Raw genomic sequence first — 9,662 nt, forward strand, 5'->3', positions numbered from 1 at the left:
TGCGAACTTGAGACAGGGCCAAACTTAACATCGAGGAATACGTGGCCAAGTTCTCTTCACTGTTGCGCTTTGCTCCACATGTGGCGGATCATGACGAGGCTGTGGCAGATCAATTCATTAACGGCCTGAATCCGGAAATATTCACTTTGGTAAACACGGGAAGACCGAACAACTTTACCGATGCTTTGAATAGAGCCAAAGGAGCCGAAGCCGGTCTGATGAGACAGAGAGGAGCTTCGTTTATGCTTCCAGCACCGGGATTCCAACAACCACCTCCTCGATTTGAAGGTGGCAGCAGTAGTAGTGGAAAGAGAGACTTCTTGAAGACGAGAGGAAAGCAGTTCAAGAAGGCAGGGAGCAGTTCTTCTAGTTCTGGGAGTCCTCGCCAGAGCCAGAGCTATACTGGACCTATTTGCAATACTTGTGGAGGGAAGCACCCCACTGAGCAGTGCCGGGGAATATTTGGCAGCTGCCGTATTTGCAAGCAACAGGGACACTTTGCTCGAGTATGTCCCCAGAGAGGTGCCCAGGGATTTCAGATAGCTGAGTCATCTGGATCAGCGGCTCAGGCAGGTAGACGACCAGCTGCTGTTCATTCTTTTCAGCCAGCACCGTCTAACCAGTCCCAGCAGAGGCCCGGAGGAAGCCAGACGATGAGCCAGCCTCCGAGACAGCAGGCCCGAGTGTTTGCTCTGACTGAGGAGCAGGCACAGGATGCACCTGATGATGTTGTGGCAGGTAACTGTTTCATTTCTGGTTATCCTGCGTACGTATTGATTGATACTGGTGCATCACATACATTTATTTCTGAGAGGTTTGCATTGAGTCGTGCATTACCAATTGAGTCATTGTCTGCGGTAGTTTCTGTTTCTTCCCCGTTAGGAACAGGTTTGATATCAGTGAAATCTGTCAACCCGTGTATACTGCAGTACGATGGACATAGGATTGAGCTAGACTGTATTGTGCTTGGGATATCTGACTTTGATTGTATTATCGGTATTGATACATTGACCAAGTACAGGGCTACAGTCGATTGTTTCCACAAGATAGTGAGATTCAGACCGGAGATGGCTGAGGAGTGGAAATTTTATGGTAAGGGTTCTCGAGCTCGAATTCCTTTGATATATGCAATAAATATGACTCGACTATTGCAGAAAGGAGCAGATGGATTCCTGGTATATTCAGTTGATTTACTGAAGAAGAGTCCATCATTGGCGGATTTTCCAGTGGTGTGTGAATTTGCTGATGTCTTTCCGGATGAGATTCCTGGATTGCCTCCGATTCGAGAAATAGACTTCAGCATCGAGTTGACGCCAGGAACAGTTCCGATCTCGAGGGCTCCATACCGGATGGCACCGATCGAATTGAAAGAACTGAAAGAACAGTTGGAAGATTTACTGGCCAAGGGATATATCAGACCGAGTGTATCTCCTTGGGGTGCTCCAGTACTGTTCGTGAGGAAGAAGGATGGGTCGATGAGACTTTGTATCGACTACCGGCAACTGAACAAGGCAACGGTAAAGAATAAATATCCATTGCCTCGTATTGACGATTTGTTTGACCAGTTGCAGGGTTCTTCGGTGTATTCCAAGATCGACTTGAGATCTGGATACCATCAATTGAGAGTCAGGGACTCTGATATTTCTAAGACTGCATTCAGAACCAGGTATGGACACTATGAATTTATTGTCATGCCATTTGGTTTGACGAATGCACCGGCGGTGTTTATGGGATTGATGAACCGCGTATTCCAGAAATATTTGGATGATTTTGTTATCATATTCATTGATGATATATTGATTTATTCAAAGAATATGATTGAACATGCTAATCATCTGAGGATTGTGTTGCGAACTTTGAGGGCGGAGAAACTGTATGCTAAATTGTCGAAATGCGAGTTCTGGTTGAAACAGGTGATATTTCTGGGACATATCATATCAGGAGACGGGATATCGGTTGATCCCAGCAAGGTCGAGGCAGTGATTTCTTGGCCAAGACCTACATCTGTACCTGAGATTCGCAGCTTTATGGGTTTGGCAGGGTATTATCGCAGATTTATTAAAGATTTCTCGAGCATTGCCAAACCGATTACGCAGTTGACTCAGAAAAACGCTCCATTTGTCTGGTCTGAGGAATGTGAGACCAGTTTCCTCGAATTGAAAAAGAGATTAACCAGTGCGCCTGTGTTGACGATTCCTTCAGGTACTGGTGATTTTGTTGTTTATTGTGATGCATCTCACCGAGGATTGGGTTGTGTTTTGATGCAGCGAGGGCATGTGATTGCTTATGCCTCAAGACAGCTGAAACCCCATGAATCTCGTTATCCAATTCATGATCTTGAATTGGCAGCCATAGTCTTTGCATTGAAGATATGGCGACATTACCTCTACGGTGAGAAATTTGAAATTTATTCCGATCATAAAAGCTTGAAATATCTGTTTTCGCAATCAGAGTTGAATATGAGACAGCGACGATGGCTGGATTTATTGAAGGACTTTGATTGTGAGATCAAATATTATCCAGGGAAGTCCAATGCAGCAGCAGATGCCCTGAGTCGAAAGGTATGTGCACTATCCTTATCGACGATAGGTGTTTCGAATTTGATAGAAGACTGCTGTTTGTCTGGATTAGCTTTTGAAACAGATCGTCAGCCTCTGAGATTATGTGCGATTCGAGCTGAACCGGCATTGATTGTGAGAATCAAGGAGGCACAGAAGAGTGATCAGAACGTGCAAAATTCGATTGCTATGATTAGAGCTGGACATCGATCGGAATATCAGGTTCAGAATGATATTTTGTATGTGAATAATCGTATTGTTGTGCCGAATGTTTCGAATTTGAGACAGCATATACTGACAGAAGCGCACAACAGTCGATTTAGCATTCATCCTGGTGGCAGGAAAATGTATAATGATTTAAAGACACAGTATTGGTGGAAGAAAATGAAAGCTGATATTGCTACATTTGTATCCAAGTGTCTGAATTGCCAACAGGTGAAAGCTGAGAGGAAGAAACCAGGAGGATTGTTACAGAGTTTGTCTATTCCTGAATGGAAATGGGATCACATTTCCATGGATTTTGTGACGCAGTTACCAAAATCCTTCCGAGGTTATGATGCGATTTGGGTCGTAATTGATCGATTGACCAAATCCGCATGTTTTATTCCATACAAGATGACATATAGATATGATCAGATGGTCGATATCTATGTCAAGGAAGTGGTGAGACTGCACGGAGTACCGAAGTCGATTGTTTCGGACCGTGATCCTCGGTTTACTTCGCACTTCTGGCAGAGTTTGCAACAAGCTCTAGGTACGAAATTGCATCTTAGTACCGCATATCATCCACAGACTGACGGACAGTCAGAAAGAACGATTCAGACATTGGAAGATATGCTGAGAGCGGTAGTGCTTGACTTTAGCACTGGATGGCAGGAGGCATTGCCTCTTTGTGAATTCTCGTACAACAACAGCTATCAGACGAGTATTGAGATGGCCCCATTTGAAGCGTTGTACGGAAAGAAGTGTCGATCGCCTCTTTACTGGGATGATATCTCTGAAGTTCCTGAGACTGGACCTGATATGATCAGAGATATGACTGAAAAAGTGAGATTGATTCAAAAGAAAATGAAGGCAGCCCAGGACAGACAAGCTAAATATGCCAACCTTCGACGTAGACCGTTGGTATTTGAGGCAGGAGACCGAGTGTTCCTGAAGATTTCACCTTTCAAGGGTGTTGTTCGATTTGGAAAGAAAGGGAAGTTGTCTCCACGATACGTCGGTCCTTATGAGATTCTCGAAAAGATAGGAGATCGTGCCTATCGACTAGCCTTGCCGCCTTCTTTAGTTGGAATACATGATGTTTTTCATGTATCGATGCTGCGGAAATATCTCCCTGATGATTCACATGTTATTCAACCAGACGAGACTGAGCTGGATGAGACATTGAGTTATGTCGAGAAGCCGATCCGGATTATCGATCGTAAAGAAAAACAGCTCCGAACAAAGATGATTCCGTTGGTGAAAGTGCAATGGACTCGTCATGGCGTTGAAGAAGCTACTTGGGAGACTGAATCGGATATGAGACAAGAATTCCCAGCATTGTTCCACTGATGTAAATTTTCTTATACAGTTTTTGTATATATACTCCTTATTAATGCGATTGACAGTTTGTGATTTCGAGGACGAAATCGTATCTTAGGGGGGGAGAAATGTAATGCCCGGAAATTTAATCCTAGTAATCTAGAATTATTGAATTATAATGTGATATGATTACGAAAGGATTAATCGGGACACGAAAGAAGATTTCACATGGATTGTGTACGTTTTGGGCAGAAACGTTGGCGCCCGAGCGGTAGAAAATGACCGCCCGAGCGCCAATGCTCCATAGGAAAATGTCTCGGGCAGAAGGTGTGGCGCCCGGGCGGTAGTTTTTGACCGCCCGAGCGCCAGTGCGTGACAAGCCGAGTGCTTGGGCAGAGGGAGCCGCGCTCGAGCGGTAATTTATCACCGCCCGAGCGCGAGTCATGCAAGGTGAAAAAGTGACGCGTTTCTTTAACCGACCAACTTGATATATATATACATATATACACTCGTTTCCTTCAGTAGAAAAGGAAAAGAAGCTCGAGAATTCCTCTGAAAAATCCTTACGCCTTTTTCGATCAATCCGTCCGTCTGAATTGTAATCCGACTTCGGTACTGTAATCCTATCGACGTAGGCTACACTTTGACGTAAGTTTTACTACGTTTTGACATGTTTTGAAATTATGCTATTGTCAGAATTGAATGGAATTCAGATATGATGTTCCTGATATGTTAGACATCGTATAATCGAAGTCAGATTAAGAAACGGACTGATTATGGAATTATTATGAATTTTCGGGGGTATATTAATTTATACCAGACAGATTCGAAGTGTGATTGAATTACAGACTGTAATGGATATGAGTTATGATTGGTAATTAATGTCTGTTGATTTGGTATTGACGGGGATACTGAGATTGTACCGTTATGCCGTTGATTTTGAATTCAATCCAAATTGATCATATTATTATTGATTTGAAAGGTGTATTGATATGAGATTATTGATATTGCCATTGCCAGATTGAGGGATTGACAAAGTTTGGATTCCAGACCGAAACTGCAACGAAAGGTATAAGTCAATGTGTATTGGGACATCGACTCAAGTAGGATGTACTTGAGTTTCCCTAAATCACATACTTATTATTTGTTTATCATTGTATTTAATGATTTGATTTAAATGCTTGTTCTATGGAGTCATAGGAGCATGCATTAGACGAGTAATCTTGTGACAGAAGTACCTGATAGTGGCAGGTAACCACGGGTACATTGCACGATGTCACAAGATATGGCGATAGACCATAGTCTATGACGGATGCGTCTAGACACTGGATGTTGGTTATATCGACTTGGATAGAACTGGAGTCTTTTCTATTACTGTTTGTCGATATAGGAATGCCACATCTGGACACCGGGATCCCTAGGCTAGGATTGAGTCTAGTCTGAATCGTGGAGTCACGAGTATTGTCGACAGAGTGATACTGTTTACATTTCTGATTTTGATTTGTATTACTGTCATATGCTTCATGCTTTATATTGATTGTATGACTGCATGGTCTTTGATTTATACTGGGATTTATTCTCACCGGAGTTATCCGGCTGTTGTCTTGTTTGTATGTGTACTTGACAACAGGTGGGACAGGTTCAGGGTCCAGGAGATGAGGAGAGATCGTGATTAGAGTGGAGGCTCCGGACTTGGATTGTATATAGGTTGTGAACACTTGATAGTAGTTGTTGAACCTTAGTTTGTACGGATTTGTAGACGGTACATGACTTGTACTTTATTATATACTTAGTTGTATATTAGATTATTGTCACCACGTTCCGCATTTAAAAAAAAAAAAAAAAAATTTAGACCCTGTTTTATAATTGATTAATTAGTCCCAATGACGATTATGACTATGATTAGCGTCCGGGTCCCCACAATAAGATTTTCGAAATTTAGGACGAATTAGGATAAATTTTGAGAAAATTAAGAATCTATTTTGCAAATATTAAAGAATTTGGGGACTAGTTTAGCAATAAGCGATAATTTGATTGTTTAAATGATAAGAATTTTGAGGATTTAGACTTTTGAGAATATTTGGAACCTTGGGATATCTTGGTTTTAGTATTATAAGAAATTTTAATCAATGGTTTTTAGGGATGAATCGATGTTAGGCTTGAAAATTTAAGCGATAGCGATTGCGTTTGAGATTTTAAGATTTAAAATTGATAAGTGATGAATATTTTGGGTATAAAATAAGGAAGGAAAAAAAATTTGATAAGCGTGGTCAGCCATATTTTTATTGGGAATTTTAAGAAAAATTGAAATTCGAGGCCAAAATAATATAGCACTAAGAAATTATGGGTCTTTTTAAGTTGCGATTTAAAAATAAAGATTTAAGAAGGAAAATTTAATTGGGATACTAGAACTGATTCTAAACTTTGGTTAATTAAGGATAAGCGAATTTCGAGGACGAAATTCAATTTAAGGGGGGAAGATTGTAACGCCCCGAAAAATTTAAAGGGCCACACGAACCACATGCATATAAATTATTAAATTCGTTGTATTTTGATTAATTTATTTTAATTACTATTAAATTATGTGACGAACATGCTTATTATGATTTTATTGTCATTGTTGCACGAAAATACATTTTTTAAAGGTTTATTCAAGTGACGATCGAGGAACGGAGACCGGGGGCTGTATTATGTGGAAAAAAATGTTTTAATTAAATAATTAATTTTAATTATTTAATTTAGGGGAGTTGTTTCTTATTCTTTTTAAAATCAAGAATTTTGAGGTGATTTAATACGCCGGGACTAATTTTATCGGTATTAGAATTTTTAACAAAAACTCGATCTTTTAGCAGTCCGGCTATTTAATTCACTAATTTATTTTATTATGAAAACTTTTTTAAATTTTATTTAGGCCTAGCTTGCACTAGTGGGCTTAATTAAATTTATCTAGCCTTAAGCCTAATTATCTTTGAGCTAGCTTATAAATAAAAGTGAGATTAACCTAAACCTATTCACTCTCACTCACTTTCACGCCGCCGAGAATTAGACAAGAAAGAAAAAGAGATTTCTCTCGGCAGCTTCATCTCTCGGCGTGAGTTTGTGGCTTGTTCTTCACGGTTTGTGTGCGTATAGCCTCGGTTCCTCTCCGTTCATCGTCGTCGTCGGTATATCGTGCGTATTTTACGCAAAGGCACGCTAACATCTTCCCTTTTCTCATCCAATACATCATATATCGATCGCTGAAATGCATGTGTACAAATTGTGAAGTTTTATTACGGTTTTTACGTATTCGTGTTGCGATCTAACATGTTCTTGTATCGATTCATGTCATGCTTGTTTTAGGGGACTGCCATGGTGTTACTTGTTGTCTAGATAATGTTTTCGGGGCAAGACACAACCTCTTGAACGCACCACAACCAGCAGAAACAGAAAATAACCGAGGGAACCATAGGCAGTGGGTTGCTGTCTTGAGTGTTGGGGTTCGGGTTCCATGAGGGGGTGGCGGGCTTCGCCTAGGCAGGGGCCAGGGCTCGGCCAGGGGCTGTTCTTGGTCCAGGGAGGGTCCTAGCCATGCTAGGATTCAGTCTGAACAGCAGGGGGGAGTCCTTGCAAGCAAGGACTCCCACCCGTGAAGGGCACAAACCTGTGCAGTTTTCGTGAATCAGTCCAGGGGTGAGGGCTCGGTCCAGGATTCAAGGGCTGGGCTGGGACGAGTCTTTAGGGTCTTAGGAAGGTGTGGGGGTGACTGGTTGGGGGCCTGGGCTCGTGGGCTGGGTCCTGGAAGCAAACCAAAGAAACCTGCCACACTAGAACTCTCGGCCAGCATAGGGTATTGTTGAAGGCTCACGTTTTCTTGGTGTGGGTCAGGGTCTTGGCAATTTTTAGTGACCAGTAGGCTAAACAAACATGTTGGGCACCTTTGGGCTCGGTTTGGTTCGGGGGTAACTCGATAAAATTAGGAGATGGCTCGGGGTTGAAATTCGAGTGTCAAAATGAGTTTTAAAAATAAAGAAAATTGGAAAACGGCTCACGAGGATCGGGTCGTGGTCCATAAAAGCTAAAATAATATAAAAAGACTAAATTTAGAATTTAGGAATTTTATATTAAAGTTTGGTATTTTTCGGGATTAAAACACCGTTAAAATAGCTATTAAAAGATAAATTGAAAAGTCTAAGTTTTAAGCCAAATAAAATTACGAGAAAATTCTTATAAGCTTAAATATTTATTTGGGACATGTTAGAGTCATGAAATCAAGAAAATAGTCGATTTTTGTAAAAAGTCGAGTCCAGGGGTAAAACGGTCTTTTTACACCTAAAATTAGTAACGGTCATGGCAGTGCCCTAAATGCAGTTTTTATGTTATTATGTGAATTTTTAAATGCTTATGAATTGTTCATGATTTATTTATGATTTATTCATGATTTATTTTAAATGTCCATGAAATTTTATAATTAAAATTGACATTTAAAATACATGGTGCATGCTTGGTTTCAAAGAAAAATATATTCATGCATAATTTTATAAGGTGATGAAAACATGAAAAATATTGAGGAAAGTGAAGTAATTGTGACTATGAGGAATTCAGGATTCAAGTTTATGATCAAGATTAGGCCAAGGCTCAGTTGACGATCTTGTGTCGCTGATGTCCCCGCCGCCCAGTACTGTGGTTTCATGTAGATGGTACCATCGTCATGTCATGTCATGTCAGGAATTGAGGATTTGAGGTTACGATCAAGAATAGGCCAAGGCTCAGTTGACGATCTTGTGTCGCTGATGTCCCCGCCGCCCAGTACTGTGGTTTCATGTAGATGGTACCATCGTCATGTCATGTCATGTCACGTCAGGAAAGTCACAATTAACGATCTGAATTCAATCAAGAGAAAGATAATGTTGATCATGAAAAGAATCACGTCATGTTATCACGTCATGTTATTATGTCATGTTATGATTGAGGAAAAGGTAAAGGTTCAGGTTCATGTTATGCATCATGAAAATATTTACGAAAATGTTCATGCTCAAGTTTATGCATTTTCTTGAAATGATATTTTAAGTACAAGTATTTTCACTGTTGCATGTGATTTTATATCTGTTACTCGTTACAAAGATTTGGTGTGTTGAGTCTTTAGACTCACTAGGTGTGATGGATGCAGGTGAGGTTGAGGGAGGACTTGACGTATGAGATGACTGGACTGAAGGTGCACACAACCCGAGGACCAGCGCTTCTATTGTTTTTCCGCACTCATGATATTGATTATGATTTTACGTTAAAGGATTTTTAAACCATTTATTTATGCTTTATAGTGGTTTTGGAAAGGAAAATACGTTTCACGATTATTGCTTTCTAGGTTTGGCAACTCATGCGATTATTTTATTTTATGACGTTTGCAATTGATTTTTAAATGCTAGCTAGCGAATGTTCGAGGTCATGGACAAAAATATTTTATTAAAATATTTTTACAAGGACCGAAATTTAAAAAAAAAAAAAAAAATCTAGTACATTTTAAACGCAAGAACATGGGACGTTTCACAAGACATATCAAAACGTAACAAAACTTACGTCCAGTAGTAGCCTGCGTCGATA

This window comes from Primulina eburnea, chromosome 18 (assembly GCF_022965805.1).
Source record: "Primulina eburnea isolate SZY01 chromosome 18, ASM2296580v1, whole genome shotgun sequence".
Lineage (NCBI taxonomy): Eukaryota > Viridiplantae > Streptophyta > Magnoliopsida > Lamiales > Gesneriaceae > Primulina > Primulina eburnea.